Here is a 13749-nt window from a genome sequence, read left to right as displayed (position 1 = left end):
AATAACACAAATGCAAGTCCAAAACCCAGCAGGACAGTATTCACTCAATCTCACAGCTCCAAAATCATCAAGAGAACTCACTGTCATGCGGACAGCATTAAGGAGATAGTGTTTACTCATTTGTGAAGAATCTGCCCCCCACCCTCACCTTTCACTCCCACCCACAAAATAATCTCTCCCATTCTCCCCACAACCCTACCTCCAACACCCACTCTTCTCCATGATTAAATCACCTCCCACCAGGTCCCACCTTTAACATTCCCCACTACAATTCCACATGAGCATTGGTAGGGACACAGAATCAAATCATATTATTCTGGCTCTTGCTCCCCAAATCTTGTATCCTTGTCACACTGCAAAGTACACTGATGACTTCTCTACTGTCCCCCAATGACTTAACTCATTCCAGCATTTACTGAAATGTACAAGGACTTACAGACCCCATGCAAGTCAAAAACCCAGCAGGCCAGTCATTGAATCCTACAGCTCCAAATCATCTTTTCTGAATCTACATCTCACATCTAGAGCACAGGTGTGTGATGCCTGGGCTTCCAAGGCCTTGGGCAGCTCTGCACCTGTGGCTGTGCAGGGTCTGTACCCCACAGCTGCCCTCATGGGCTGGGCTGATGTTGAGTGCCTGTAGCATTTCCATACTAATGGTGCCAGCTGTTGGTGAGTCTATGAATCTGGAGTCTGGAGAATGGTGCCTCCATATTTAGGGACTCCAGCCCTAAATTCTCCTTCTGTACTGCCCTAGTAAAAGTTTCCCATGAGGCTCTGCCTCTTGGAAAAGATTCTGTGTGAACACCCAGGTTTTTCCGTACATACTCTGGAGTCTAGACAAAGGCTTGCAAGCGTCTAGTTTTGTGCTGTGTGCAGCTGCTGGCTTAACACTATGTGGAAGCCACCAAGCCTTGAAGCTTGCACCCCTGAAGCAGTGATGCAAGCTGTACCTGTGCATCTTTCAGCCAAGGCTGGAGCTGGAGCTTCAGGAATGCAGCCAACAGTGTCCTGAGGTTGGACATAGCAGCGGGGCCATGGGGCTGGAGAAGGAAACCATTCTTTTCTCTCAGGCCTCAGGGCCTGTGATAGCAAGGGCTGCTGCAAAAGTCTCTGAAATGCCTTCAAGTCCTTTTTAATATTGTATTGACTATTAGCACTGAACTCCTTTTTATGCACATTTCTGAAGACTTTTTGAACTTTCCCACTGATAATCAGCTTTCCTTTTTGGCCACTTGGCCAGGCTTCAATTCCAAACTTTTAAGCTCTCCTTCTCATTTAAATACAAGTTTCACTTTGAGGTCATTTCTTTGGTCACATATAGGACCATAGGCTGTTCGACACAGACAGGAAACCTCTTAAGCTTTGCTGCCTAAAATTTCATTCCACCAAATACACTCTAAATTATCACCCTGATGTTTAAAATTTCACAGGTCTCCAGGTTAGGGGCATCGTGCAGCAACATTCTTTGCTAAGGAAAAAACAAAGGTGACCTTGACTCCTGTTCCCAGCAAGCTCCTCATTTTCATGTGAGACCTTCTAAGCCTGGTGATCACTGTCCATCCTTCTGTCACCTTTTTAATTATAACTATTTAACAAGTCTCTACACTGATCCAAACTTTTCCTCATCTTCCTGTCTTCTTCCAAGACCTCCAAACTCTCCAACCTCTGGCCATTACACACGTCTCAACCTGCTCCTACATTTTCAGCTACGTTTGTCACAGCCTGGCAATGTGGTAAAGGAAGAAAAGTCCATTTCAGGAGAAAAATTAATGCAGGCTTCAGACATTTGCCTGAAAAGAAGCTGAGTGCTGATTGCCAAGAGAATAGGAAAAAGGCCTTGAAGGCATTTCATAGTTCCACTTTATAGCATTATTTTTCTGCATAATCAGAAAGAAAAGAGGTTGAACTGGCTCATGGTTCTGCAAGCTTTAAATAAATCATAGAGGCTTCTGCTTCTGGGAGGACTCAGAAAGCCTCCCAATCATACCAGAAGACCAAGCAGCAATGGGATGTTTTATATGGCAGAAGTAGAAACAAAACAGAGAGAGGAAAAAGGTGCCACACGTTGTATAACCCTGTTATACAACCAGATTTCCTGAGAACTCACTATCACAAGGTCAGTATCAAGAAGATGTTGCTTAACCATTGGTGAAAGTTCTGCCCCCTACCACCCACACCCCTCGCTGTTTCCAGGCAGAAACCTGAGGAAAAGGCAGACCCACTAGGAAAACCTCTAATAGGGCAGAGCAGAAAAAGTATATGGGCTTGGAGGCCCCACACAGGAGGTTACCATCCTCAGACCCCAGAATCATAGACTCACCAACAGCTTGCACTCTCAGTATGGAAAAGCTACAGGCACTCAACAACAACCCAGCCTATGAGGGCAGCCATGGGGGCTACACCCTGCAAAGCCATAGGCGCACTGCCCTGGTGGAGGTTTTCCATGAGGCTTTGCCTCTGCAGCAGGCTACTCGCCCTTACTACTGCCCACGAACCTCTCACCACCCTACTGCCAGCCTACTCCTCCCCATCCTACCCATTTGTTTTCCCTTCCACCCCTACCAACCTCCCGTTTGTGATTAAATCACCTCCCACCAGGCCCAACCTACAACTGTCAGGAATACAATTCCCCATGAGTTTTTGTAGGGAAACACAGCCAAACCATATTATCCTGACCCTGACACCCCCACATCTCATGTACTTCTCACACAGAAAAATACAAACATGCCTTTTCAAAAGTTTCAAATAGTCTTAACTCATTCCAGCAGTAACTCAAATGTAGCAAGTTCAAGTCTCATCCAAGACAAGGCTGCAACCCCTTCTGCCTATGAATCCCTGAATGTAAAAGACAATTCTTTTCTTTCAAGTTACAATGATGGCACAGGCACTGGGTAGGCTTTCTTAAACCAAAGGGAAGGTTTTCCCAGAAAAATAACACAAATGGGACACAGGCCCAATCCGACTCCAAAACCCAGCAGGACAGCATTCATTTATCACGAGAACTCACTATCACACAGACTGCATTAAGGAGATAGTATTTAACCATTTGTGAAGGATCTGCCACCCATCCCCATGTTTCACCCTCACCCACACCATGAACCTCCATTCTCCCACATCCCCCTTCCAACCCCCATTCTCTACCATGATTAAATCACCTTCTACCAAGCCCCACAGTTAACATTCCCCATTATAATTCCACATGAGTTTTGGTAGGGACACAGAGCCAAATCGTATTATTCTCCCTTTGGCCCCCCAATCTCACATCCTTCTCATACTGCAGAATACAATGATGCATTCTCTACAGTCCCCCAATGTCTGAACTCATTCCAGCATTTACTCAAATGTCCATTTGTGAAGGATCTACCCCCTACCCCTGCCTTTCGCCCCCAACCCCACCACAATCGCCCCCAACCCTCCCCACCCCTTAATCCCCCCAACCCTCCCCACCCCCCAACCATCTAACCTCCACTCTTCACCATGATTAACTAACCTTCCACAAGCCCCCACCTTTAACATTTCCCATTAAAATTCTACATGAGTTTTGGTAGAGACACAGAGCCAAAACATATTATTCTGTCCCTGGTCCCCCAAAGTTCATGTCTTTCTTACATTGCAAAATGCAATGAGGCCTTCCCTAGAGTCCCCCAAATCTTAACTCATCCCAGCATTTACTCAAATGTCCAAAGGCCAAAGTCTCCTCTGAGACAAGGCTGCCATATCTTCTGCCCTGAGCCTCTGAAATACAAAGCAATTTAACCACTTCCAAGTTACAATGGTTGTACAGGCATTGGGTAAGCATTCCAAGCCAAAAAGAAGAAATTTCCCAGAAAGAAGCACAAAACACAGATGGGACTTACAAACCCCCTGCAAGTCAAAAACCCAGCAGGCCAGGCATTCCATCATACAGCTCCAAATCATCTTTTTGGAATCTATGTCCACATCCAGAGCACAGGGTTTTGTGATGGCTGGGATCCCAAGGCCTTGGGCAGCTCTGCACATGTGGCATTGCAGAATCTTCCCCCTACAGCTGCCCTCATTGGCTAGGCTGGTGTTGAGTGCCTGTAGCTTTTCAACACTAAGGGTGCAAGCAGCTGGTGGGTCTATGATACTGGGGTCTGGAAAATGGTGCCTCCCTGTATGGGGACTCCAACCCTATACTTTCCTTGTGTATTGCCCGAGTAGAGGTTTACCATGAGGCTCTGCCTCTTGGAAAAGCTTCTGGCTAGACACTCAGGATTTCTGATATATCCTCTGGAGTCCAGACCAAGGCTCTGAAGCTTCTAGTCCTGTGCTTTATGCACCTGCTGGCTTAACACTATGTGGAAGCCACCAAAGCTTGGAGCTTGCTTCCTCTGAAGCAGTGACGCAAGCTGTACCTGTGCATCTTTCATCCATGGCTGGAGCTGGAAAAGGAGCTGCAGGGATGCAGGCAGCAGTGTCCTGAGGCTGCACACAGCAGTGGAGCCATGGGGCTGGGCCAGGAAACTATTCTTTTCTCTTAAATCCCAGGGCCAGTGACAGCAAGGGCTGCTACAAAGGTCTCTGAAATGCCTTCAAGGCCTTTTTCCCATTGTCTTGAATTATTAGCACTGGGCTCCTTTTTATGCAAATATCCGAAGGCTTCTTGATTTTCCCCCTGAAAATCAGCTTTTCTTTTTGGCCATTTGTCCAGATTACAAATTTTCCAAATGTTGAAGCTCTGCTTCTCATTTAAATATAAGTTCCAACTTATGGTAATTTCTTTCATCACACATAGGAGCACAGGCTGTTCGACGTAGGCCGGACAACTCTTCAGCTTTGCTGCTTAGAATTTCATTCCACCAGATACACCCTAAATCATCACCCTAAAGTTCAGTTTCACAGATCTTCAGGGAATGGTCACTGTGTAGCCAATTACTTTGCTAAGGCAAAAGTAAAAAACCTTGGTTCCTTTTCCCAGTAAGTTCCTCATTTTCATCTGAGACTTTACAAGCCTGGCCTTCAGTGTCCATCCTTCTGTCAGCCTTTTAATCATAACTATTTAACAAGTCTCTGCAATGGTCCAAACTTTCCCTCATCTTGCTATCTTCTTCCAAGCTCTCCAAACTCTCTAACCTCTGGCCATTACCCGATTTGGAACCTGCTTCTACACTGTCAGCTATCTTTGTTGCAGCCTGGCAATATGGTAAAAGAAGAAAAGTCCATTATCAGGGGAAACATCAAGATGGCCTCCAATATTTGCATTGTAAAAAGCTCAGCGCTAATAGCCAAGAGAATGGGGGAAATGCCTAGAAGTCATTTCATAACTTCACTTCACAGCATTAATTTTCTGTATCTACATAAAGAAAAGAGGTCTAATTGACTCACAGTTCTTCAGGCTGTAAAGAAAGCATAGTGGTTTCTGCTTGTAGGAGGACTCAGAAAGCCTCCCAATTATACCAGAAGGCCAAGCGGCAATGAAATACTTCATATGGCAGGAGTAGAAGCAAGACAGAGAGAGGAAAGAGGTGAGACATCCTGTTATACAACTATATCTCATGAGAGCTCACTATCAGGAGATCAGCATCAAGAAGATTGTGGTTAACTGTTGGTGAAGGATCTGCCCACCTCCCCATATCCACCACCCACTGTTTCCAAGCAGAAGCCTGAGGCAGAGACAGAACCCCTTGGAAAACCTCTACTAGGGCAGTACAGAAGGAAAATATGGGCTTGGAGCCCCCACGCCACCATCCTCCAGACCCAAGAGTCATGCACCCACCAACAGCTCACACCCCCAGTGTGGAAAAGCTTCAGGTACTCAACACCAGCCCAGCCCATGAGAGCAGCAGCAGGTGCTAAACCCTGCAAAGCCACAGGTGCAAAACCACAGGTGCACTGCCTTAGTAGAGGTTTTCCATGAGCCTCTGCCTCTGTGGCAGGCTACTCCCTTCCTGCTACACACCACCCTACAGCCAGCCTACTCCTCCCCACCTTACCCACCTGTTTTTACTTCCAACCCCACCCCTCTCCCATCCATGAATAAATCACCTCTCACCAGGCCCCACCTGCAACATTCGGGATTACAATTACATGTGAGTTTAGGTAGGGACACACAGCTAAACCATATTATTCTGACCCTGATCCCCCAAATATCATATCCTTCTCACAGAGTAAAATACAATCATGCCTTTTCAAAAGTTGCCAAAAGTCTTAAGTCATTTCAGCATTAACTCGAATGTAAAAAGTTCCACGTCTCACCTGAGAAAAGGCTACAGGCCCTTTTGCCTATAAGTCCCTGAATTTAAAAGGGAGTTCTTTTCTTTCAAGGTACAATGATGGTACAGGCATTGGGTAAGTTTTCTCAATCCAAAGGGTAGAGGTTTGCCAGGAAAACAACACAAATGGGATCACAGGGCCAATGCAAGTCCAAAACCCAGGAGACCAATATCCATTACATCTCACAGCTCCAAAACCATCACGAGAACTCACCATCATGAGGAAAGGATTAAGGAGATGGTGTTTAACTATTTGTGAGGGATCATCCCCCACCTCCACTTTTCACCCCTCACCCCCAGCATAATCCACCGATCCTCCCCAATCTCCACCTTCCAACACCCAGTGCCCTCCATGATTAAATCACCTTCCACCTGGCCCCAATTTTAACATTTCTGATTACAATTCCACATGAGTTTCCATAGCGACACACAGCCGAATCTTATTATTCTGTCCCTGCCTCCCTAAATCTCATGTCCTTCTCACTTTGCAAAATACAGTGATGCCTTACTTACAATTCCCCAAGCCACTATGCTTTTTTTTTACAGCCTGCAGAACCATCAGCCGATTAAACCCCTTTTTGTTATGATCATACAGAAAATTAATACTGTGAAGTGAAGCTATGAAACGCCTTCAATGACTTTTCCCCATCGTCTTGGCTAAGACCTCAAAGGTCTTAACTCATTCCAGCATTTACTTCAATGTCTGAAGCCCAAAGTCTCATCTGAGAGAAAGATGCAGTCCCTTCTGTTCCTGAGCCTCTGAAATACAAAGCAAGTTACCTATTTCCAAGGTATGATTGTCCAGGCATTGAGTAAGAATTCCCACCCTAAAGGAAGATTTTTGCCAGAGAGAACAACGAAACACAAACGGGACTTACAGGTCCCAGGAAAATCCAAAACCCAGCAGGCCAGTTACTCAAACTTACAGCTCCAAAGTCATCCTTTTTTAATCCTTGTCCCACATCCAGGGCACAAGGGCATGAGGGCTGGACTCCCAAGGCCTTGGGCAGGTCTGCACCTGTGGCTTTGCAGTTTTCAGTCCCCACAGTTGCCCTCATGGGCTGTGCTGGTGTTGAGTGCCTGTAGTTTTTACCCACAGAGTGTACAAAGCTCTTGGTGGGTCTATGAGTCTGGGGTCTGCATATGGTGGCCTCCAGTGTGGGGGCTCCAACCCCATATTTTCCTTCTGCACTGCCCTAGTAGAGGTTTCCCAGGAGGCTCTGCTTTTTTGGCAGCCTTCTGTCTGGACATCTAGGCATTTTCATACATCTTCCAAAATCTATATGAAGGCTCTGAAGCCTCTGGGCTAGTGCTCTATGGACTTGCTGGCTTAAGACTATGTGGAAGCCGTGAAGCCTTATAGCTTGTACCCTCTGAAGCAGTGATGCAATCTGTACCTGTGCATCTTTCAGCCAAGGTCGGAGCAGGAGCTGCGGCTGCTGGGATGCAGGCAGCAGTGTCCTGAGGCTGCACACAGCAGCAGGGCCATGGGGCTGGCCCCAGAAACCATTCTTCTCTCCTAGGCCCCAGGGTCTGTGACACCAAGGGCTGCTGCAACCATCTCTGAAATGCTTCCAAGGCTTTTGCCCCCATTGTCTTGGCTATTAGCACTGGCCTCCATTTTATGCAAATTTCTGGAGCCTTCATGAATTTTCCCCCTGAAAATCAGCTTTTCTTTTTGACCACTTGGCCAGGCTGCAAATGGTTCTAAACTTTTGAGCTCTGCTTGTCATTTAAATATAAGTTCCAACTTGAGGTCATTTCCTCAGTCACACATAACCTCGGTCACACAAGCACACGGGCTGTTTGATGCAGACAGGATCCCCCTTGTGCTATGCTGCCTAGAAGTTCATTCCACCAGATTTGCACTAAATCATCACCCTCAAGTTTAAAGTTTCACAGCTCTCGAGGGCAAGGTCGCCCTGCAGCCATGTTCTTTGCTACAGCAAAACAAAAGTAACCTCGGCTCCTGTTCCCAGTAATTTCCTCATTTTCATCTGAGACCTTGTAAGCCTGGCCTTCACTGTCCATCCTTCTGCCAGCCTTTTAATCACAACTATTCAAAAAGTGCCTACGATGGTCCAAAATTTCTTTCATCTTCCTGTCTTCTTTCAAGCTCTCCAAACTCTCCAACCTCTGGCTGTTACCCACTTCTGAACCTGCTTTACATTTTCAGCTATCTTTGTTGCAGCCTGACAATGTAGAAGAAAATGAAGTCCATTTTCAGGGGGAAACTTCAAGAAGGCTTCAGATATATGCATTAAAAAGAAGTCCAGTGCTAACAGCCAAGACGATGGGGAAATGTCATTGAAGATATTTCATAGCTCCACTTCGCAGTACTTTATTTTCTGTATGATCATAATGAAAAGGGGTTTCATTGGCTCATGGTTCTGCAGGCTGTAAAGAAAGCATAGTGGCTTCTGCTTCTGGGAGGACTCAGGAAGACTCCCAATCATACCAATAGGAAAACAGCAATGAAATATATCATACGGCAGGAGTAGGAGCAAGGCTGAGAGAGGAAAGAGGTGCCACACCGTTATATAACCAGATCTCATGAGAACTCACTATCACTAGGTCAGCATCAAGAAGATGGTGCTTAACCATTGGTGAAGGATCCGCCCCACAACACAGCTCCACCTCCTAGTGTTCCAGACAGAAGCCTGCTGCAGAGGCAGAGGCTCTTGGGAATCCTGTACTGTGGCAGTGCGGAAGGAAAATAAGGGCTTTGACTGACTATGCAGGAGGCCACCATCCTCGAGACCCCAGATTCATAGACCTACCAACAGTTCACACCCTCAGTATGGAAAAGTGATAGGCTCTCAACACCAGCCCAGCCCATGAGAGCAGCCATGGGGGCTAAAGCCTGCAAAGCCACAGGTGCACTGCCTTGGTAGAAGTTTTCCATGAGCATCGGCCTCTGCAGCAGGCTACTCCCCATTCCTACTATCCATCACCCTCCCACCGCCCTACAGCCAGCCTATTCTTCCCCACCCTACCCACCCCTTTTTTCTTCCACCCCTACCCCTCCCATCCATGATTAAATAATCTCCCACCAGGCCCCATCTCCAAAATTTGGGATTACAATTCCACATGAGTTTTTCCAGGGGCACACAGCCAAATCATATTATTCTGACCTTGACCCCCCAAATATCATATCCTTTTCACAGAATAAAATACAATCATGCCTTTTCAAAGGTTTCCAAAAGCCTTAACTCCTTCCTGCATTAACTCAAATGTAAAAAGTTCTAAGTCTCATCTGAGACAAGGCTACAGTCTCTTCTGCCTATGAGTCCCTGAAGTTAAAAGGGTGTTTGTTTCTTTCAAGGTACAATGATGGTACAGGTACTGGGTAAACTTTCTCAGTCCAAAGGGAAGAAATTTCCAAGAAAAATAACACAAATGGGACCACAGGCCCAATGGACATCCAAAATCCAGTACGTCAGTGTTCATTCAATCTCACAGCTCCAAAATCATGAAGAGAACTCACTATCAGAAGGACAGCATTAAGGAGATGGTGTTTAACCATTTGTGAAGGATCCACCCCCATTCCTGCCTTTCACCCCCAACCCTACCACAATCTCCTCCAACCCTCCCCAACCCCTATTCCCTCCAACCCTCTCCACCCCAGAATCCCCCCCCACCCTCCCGGTGCCCCCAACCATCCAACCTCCACTCTCCACCATGATTAAATCACCTTCCATCAGCCCCCACATTTAACATTTTGCATTAACATTCCACATGAGCTTTGGTAGAGACAGAGAGCCAAAACCTATTATTCTGTCTCTGGTCCCCCAAAGTTCATGTCTTTCTCACATTGCAAAATGTAATGATGCCTTCCCTAGAGTCTCTCAAATCTTAACTCATTCCAGCATTTACTCAAATGCACAAAGCCCAGAGTCTTATCTGAGACAAGTCTACAGTCCCTCCTGCCCATGAGCCAGTGAATTATAAAGCAAGTTTACTACTTCCAAGGTACAATGATTGTACAGGCAGTGGGTGACTCATAGGATACATAAGTGTCCAAAACCCAGCAGGCCAGTCACTTAATGCTACAGCTCCAAAATCACCATTTTTGAATCCTTGTCCCATATCCATGGCACAGGGCTGTGAGGGCTGAGCTCCCAAGGCCTTGGGCAGATCTGCACCTGTGGCTTTGCAGCGTTCAGCCTCCGCGGCTGTCTCTCATGAGCAGGGCTGTTGTTGAGTGCCCATAGCTTTCCCACACTGAGGGTGCAAGCTGTTTATGGGTCTATGAATCTGGGGTTTAGAGAATGATGCCTCCCTGTGTGGGGGCTTCAACCCTATAGGTCCCTTCTTTGCTCCTCTAGTAGAGGTTCCCCATGAAGCTCTGCCTCTTGGAAAAGCTTCTTCCTGAACATCCAGGATTTTCTGTACATCTTCTGGAGTCTAGACGGGAGTTCCCAAGCCTCTAATCTCTTTCTCTGTGCACCTACTGGCTTAACACTATATGGAAACCATCAAGACTTTGAGCCACCTCTGAAGCAATGACCCAAGCTGTACCTGTGCATCTTTCAGCCATGGCTGGTGCTGGAGCTGTACGGATGCTGGCAGCAGTGTCCTGCGGTTGAGCACAGCAGCAGAGCCATGGGACTGGCCTAGGAAACCATACTTTTCTCCTAGGCCCCAGGGCCTGTGACAGCAAGGGCTGCTGCAGACATCTCTAAAATGCTTTCAAGGCCGGTTTCCCACTGTCTTGGCTTTTTGCACTGGGTTCCTTTTTATACAAATACCCTAAGCCTTCTTGAATTTTCCCCCTCAAAATCGGCTTTTCTTTTTGACCACTTAGCCAGGCTCCACATTTTCCAAACTTTAGATCTCCACTTGAAGTTCCAACTTGAAGTCACTTCTTAGGTCACCCATAAGAACACAAGCTGTTCAATGTAAGCAGGACACCTCTTGTGCTATGCTGCCTAGATGTTCATTTCACCAGATACATCCTAAATCATCACCCCCAAGTTCATAGTTTCACAGATCTCCAGGGCAGGGTCCCCATGCAGCCAGCTTCTTTGTTAAGGCCAATCAAATGTAATCTTGTCTCTTGTTCATAGGAAATTCCTCATTTTCATCTGAGAACTTTTAGGTCTGGACTTCAGTGTTTACACTTTTGTCAGCCTTCCTATCACAAGTATTTAACAATTCTCTATAGTGGTCCAATATTTTCCTCATCTTGCTGTCTTCTAAGCTTTCCCAACTCTTCTGACCTCTGTCTTTTACCCACTTCTGAACCTGGTTCTACATTGTCAGCTATCTTTATCACAGCCTGGCAATGTGGTAAAACAGAATAGTCCATTTTCAGGGGGAAAGTTCATGAAGGATTCAGATATTTGCATGAAAAGAAGCTGAGTGCTGGTTGCCAAGACAAAGGGGAAAGGGCCTTGAAGGCATTTCATGGCTCCACTTCATAGTACTAATTTTCTGCATGATCATAAAGAAAAGAGGTTTAATTGACTCATGGTCCAGCAGGCTGTAAAGGAAGCACAGTGGCTTCTGCTTCTGGGAGGATCAGATCAGGAAGCCTTCCAATCATACCAGAAGGCCAAGGGGCAATGAGATGTTTCAAATGGCAGGGGTAGAAGAAAGACTGAGAGAGGAAAGAGGTGCCACCCCCTGTTATATAACCAGATCTCATGAGAACACACTATCATGAAGACAGCATCAAGAAGATGTTGCCTAACCATTGGTGAAGGATCTGCCTCTCACCCCCACCTCCCACTGTTTCCAGGCAGAAGCCTGCTGCAGATGAAGCATTCTTGGGAAACCTCTACTAGGGCAGTGCAGAAGGAAAATATGGACTTGGAGCCCCCATGCAGGGGGCCACCACCCTCCAGACCCCAGATACATAGACCCACGAACAGCTTGCACCCTCCGTGTGGAAAAGCTACAGGCACTCAACACTAGTCCAGTCCATGAGAGCAGCCATTGGGGCTCAAACCTGCAAAGCCACAGGTGCGCTTCCCTAGTAGGGATTTTCCATGAGACTCTGCCTCTGCAGCAGGCTACTACCCCTTCCTACTACCCACCACCCTCCCACCACCACCCTCCCACCACCGTACAGCCAGTCTACTCCCTCCCACCCTACCCACCCCTTTTTCCCTTCCACATCCACCCCCACCCATCCATGATTAAATCACTCCCTCCCACTCCCTGTCATAATCTAATCCCTCCAAACCCTTCCAATCTTTGTTTGCTACCCACTACTGAGCCTGCTTCTACTTTTTCAGAAATCTGTATAGCAGGTTGGCTATGTAGCAATAACAAAAATCCCATTTAAGGGGAAACATTCAAGAAGATTTCAGAAATTTGCATATAAAGAAGCCCTGTGCTAATAGCCAAAACAAAGGGAAAAAGGCCTTGAAGGCATTTCACAGCTCCTCTCTGCAGTTCTACTTTTCTGTATTATTGTAAATAAAAGAGGTGTAATTGACTCATGGTTCTGCAAGCTGTGAAGGAAGCATTGTGTCTTCTGTTTCTGGGAGGAATCAGGAAGCCTCCTCATTATATCAGAAAGCCAAGGGACAATGAGATATCTCCTAAAGCAGGAGCAGGAGGATGAGATCTGTTAAACAACCAGATCTCATGGGAACTCACTCATTATCAGGAGGATAGCATCAAGGTGATGGTTCTTTATCGTTCGTGAAGTATCTACCTGCACCATTTTATGACTAAATCTTTTTCCACCTAGATCTTGCCTGTAACATTACAAAATATAATTCCACATGAGTTTTGGTAGGGACATAGACAAAAACCGTATTATTCTGTCCTTGACCCGATGAATCTCATGTCCTTCTCACATTGCAAAATACAAACATGCCTTGCCAGCAGTTTCCCAAAGTCTTAACTCATTTCAGGATTAACTCAAAGTTACAAAGTCCAAAGTCTCATCTGGGTCAAGGCTACAGTCTCTTTTGCCTATGAGTCTCTGAAATAAAAAGCAGGCATTGTGTAAGCTTTCCATATCCAAAAGGAAGACATTTTCCAGAAAGCTTCTTATTTCTCTCTGAGACCTCCTCAGCCTGGCCTTCACTGTCCATGTTTCTGTCAGGATTTTTGTCACAACCATTGAACCAGACTCTAAGATGGTCCAAAAGTTTTCTCATCTGTCTTCTTTTGAGCCCTCCAAACTCTTCCAACCTCCATCCATTACCTGGTTCCAAAGCTGCTTCCACATTTCCAGGTATCTGTATAGCAACGCTCCAGTCCTCATTTGCCATTTTCTGTATGATTTATTTTGAAAAAGAGGTTTAATTGGCTCATGGTTCTAAGCACAGTGCTTCTGCTTCTAGGCCTCAGAAATCTTTCAATAATCATGGAAGGCAAAGAAAGAATCAATTGTCTCACATGGCAAGGGGAAAACACGGAGAGTGGGGAGGTGATATAGAGATTTCAGTGACTACATCTCATGAGAAGTCACTCATTATTGTGAGGATGGTACAAGGGGATGGTGCTGAACCATTCATGAGAAATTTGCCTTCATAATTCAATCACCTTATAC

The sequence above is a fragment of the Pan troglodytes genome, chromosome 23, assembly GCF_028858775.2.
Source record: "Pan troglodytes isolate AG18354 chromosome 23, NHGRI_mPanTro3-v2.0_pri, whole genome shotgun sequence".
Taxonomy (NCBI): Eukaryota; Metazoa; Chordata; class Mammalia; order Primates; family Hominidae; genus Pan; species Pan troglodytes.
Note: the sequence above shows the minus strand (reverse complement) of the source record.